At 45.4% G+C, this 3,187-nt stretch overlaps 1 non-coding gene across 1 annotated transcript; it reads left to right on the forward strand.

Moving 5' to 3' along the window:
* Nucleotides 1-350: 350 nt before the first annotated feature.
* TRNAA-UGC (transfer RNA alanine (anticodon UGC)) lies at nt 351-422 on the forward strand. The gene has a single exon. It is a non-coding gene; the product is annotated as a tRNA-Ala (tRNA).
* Nucleotides 423-3,187: the final 2,765 nt, after the last annotated feature.

Here is a 3,187-nt window from a genome sequence, read left to right on the forward strand (position 1 = left end):
AGTGGTCATCGGTTATGCTGATCACACTAGCTACCGAGCTCCATCTTGCGCTCCTAATGTTAATTAGGACATCGTGTTTTTTGCGTTTGAATCCAATACAATAATCAACGTATTTATTTTTTAAGGTTACATCTATTATACTTCGTTCGTTGCGCATTCCTCAGCTTCTATTCAAGTTTCGGCATTGATTGACTCACTGGTTAAGCTGATTATCACAAAGTGACACACGGACTGCCAGAGCTCAGGAATTAGGTTGTCCAATCCACGGCCTGTACGAAGCAGGCTTCATGTCTTCGAAACTAAACGTAGTTACGCAATAATTGCAATAAGCAAAACCTGCCGAAAGTCCAGGGGGTGTAGCTCAGAGGTAGAGCGCTCGCTTTGCATGCGAGAAGTCCCGGGTTCGAACCCCGGCACCTCCATGACACTTTCATTTTTTTCAATTGCTGCGTCTCTGCCTCCACAGTGTTCATTTTTTTTTCTTTTTTTCCCTCCAACGCCCACGCGTTCCGGCATCTTAGGCATGAATGCGTGCAGGGAAGTTACGTAAAATTAACTAACGGAATCGCTACTGCAGTTAAATAAGGGCTGTCGTATAGCGTAGTAAAACACCAATTCAAAAACGCATTTCGACGTTTTGAGTTTCATACCAAACACGCGGAAGAAACGCTTACCATCAGCCAAATTCTCGTGGTGAACGTCATGCTCTGCATGAAGTTAAGGGAAAAGAAGCTGTTTCTCAATGCTTTATGGTATTTACATTCGCTCAGAAGGATTAAAACACTACAAAAATATGTTCAGTTCTCACCGTTGACTAACATACGTTACATTGTGCAAGCCGTAGAGCGCAGCTGTTCGAGGGAGTCTCGGAGCCGTTTTCTTGCGGCAGTGGAGGCCGGCGAGCGGCGGTTTGCTGGGTGTATATCGAATGCCAGTCGAAGGAGTTCCAGCAACGCACCCTTTCTTAAAGTCCCGAATTTTCGCTTCGAACTGTAATTATCGTGATTATAGGATACCGCATACCTTACGATACCTACTCTAATTAAAAAAAAATTATCAGGCTGTGCTCTTCAGCCTGTATATAGTCCATAATTTGTGTTTGTCATGTCGCGTTTCACAGGCCCGACGTGTGCGAGTCAGCTAGGTCATTGCTCAGCAGCAGTGTCAGTGTGTAACGTCACAAACCAGTTCCTCATCCAGGGTGTCGCTGACAACGCACAAGCGACAGGGGTGAAGAATAATCGCTCGAGAGCGGATGGTTATGCACGAAAAACATTCCGTTTGAAGAGCCTATACCAGGCACTACGACTGTCATCTAAGCCATTTAGACATTTTCATCGGGCAAGGAAGAAAGGGGCTTGCGGCGAGCCTTTCCTCCTCTCTGGCTTGTGGGAACCGTCGCGTGCTGCGGAACGATTTGGAGATAATTTTATCCCGTCCTTTGTGAAATTTACGCCATGTCACTTCATACAAGGTCGCCGGGGAATCACTGCGTAGCCTTTAGCTGCAGCGGACCCGCCGTGGTTGCTCAGTGGCTATGGTGTTGGGCTCCTGAGCACGAGGTCGCGGGATCGAATCCCGGCCACGGCGGCCGCATTTCGATGGGGGCGAAATGCGAAAACACCCGTGTGCTTAAATTTAGGTGCACGTTAAAGAACCCCAGGTGGTCAAAATTTCCGGAGTCCTCCACTACGGCGTGCCTCATAATCAGAAAGTGGTTTTGGCACGTAAAACCCCAAATATTATTATTATTATTATTAGCTGCAGCGGTGACTACATGCAGTGTGCGGAAATTTATCTTGGCTGCGCAAGCGTATGCCACGCGCATCATCAGCCCCTATCTGGGTCCCAATGCTCCCCTATCCACCAAATTTGATCTCGTTAGGTCTTAGATCTGCTCTAGACATTGCGCTCAATTTTACGCTATTATTGAACGACACACATTGAAGTTTGCCTAATTATCAACCATGAAACCTTCCCCCAACATTCACGAATTTGCACGTAAATTTACTGGAAAGGAATTGACATGCCCACTCTCAGCATTGCCTACACGTTCACCCCCTTGCTTTACCAAATAGTTAACAAGCTACTCGTTTAGCTCATCGAGGTCATCCTCGGGGAAGCCTATCTTGCCTCGTGGAACGCATGAAAATAGGCACAAGACGAGTGCTCAGTAATTACTTTCAATAATTGCAATTAAGCAGGAAATGTTATACCATTTTCAAACATCGTGCCACATATGGCCAACGTATTTACTTATTGTGAAGTTGGTATCATGCACAAATATCATGGGACACTCGGAAACAGCGAATAACGACCAACTGGCGCCTTCAAGCAAATGCTGAAGCAATTTTGTAATTTGACAACGCGCATTTAACTTCGCATTTTGATTGGCGATAACGTTTTCGTCATTTTCACAAATTCGATCTTGGCGCAAGTTGCAGAGCTCTCGGGACCGCGGGCTAAATTCTGCGCCGTTCGTAAAACACACCTAAAACGCTCCGTACCACTCGGACGCATAATTAACTGCGAAGGCTGTCATAAACCCACACACTTCTTACTTCTCCTACAGCTTGCCCATACCTTCCCTCTAATAGTCACAAGATATAAACAATGTACTTTAACTCACCGAAGGCACCGTGCAAATCGATTATGAACCTGATATTGCACATGAAAGTAAGGAGAGAACGAGGGTCTAGTATTTATTTTTAACGCTCATAATTGTTCCAGAAACGCTAACGTTTCTCCACACGCTACGCTTAACATGCCCTCTGTTTTCACAATATGTAAACTTGGTGTGACGTACAGCTCTCTCGAGACACTGGGAAACATAGCTGATTATGACTTTTGAGCACTTGCTTAAGGATTTTTTCGCAGAGGCTGTAATGGCGCCCTTGACAGGCTCTCACGCATCACGCAGAATGTTAGTTTTGTGCCGTTCTGAGTTCTCTTAGAGCACTGGGCAAACTTCCAGCGTGGTTCGCATAAAATAGTCTATAACGATTTCGGTACACGTCACCCTAGAATGGCTCATTTTCTCTAAATATATAGAATTGCTGCCCCGCCATTGTTTCTTTCAGACAAGCGGGGGAACCTTGCGAGCTCTTTATTTGCGCCACTATCAACAGGATAAAAAAAATACAGGAAGATCATTTAGAAATTGCCATTTAGTCACTAATTAACCGAA

The sequence above is a fragment of the Dermacentor variabilis genome, chromosome 3, assembly GCF_050947875.1.
Source record: "Dermacentor variabilis isolate Ectoservices chromosome 3, ASM5094787v1, whole genome shotgun sequence".
NCBI classification, from domain to species: domain Eukaryota; kingdom Metazoa; phylum Arthropoda; class Arachnida; order Ixodida; family Ixodidae; genus Dermacentor; species Dermacentor variabilis.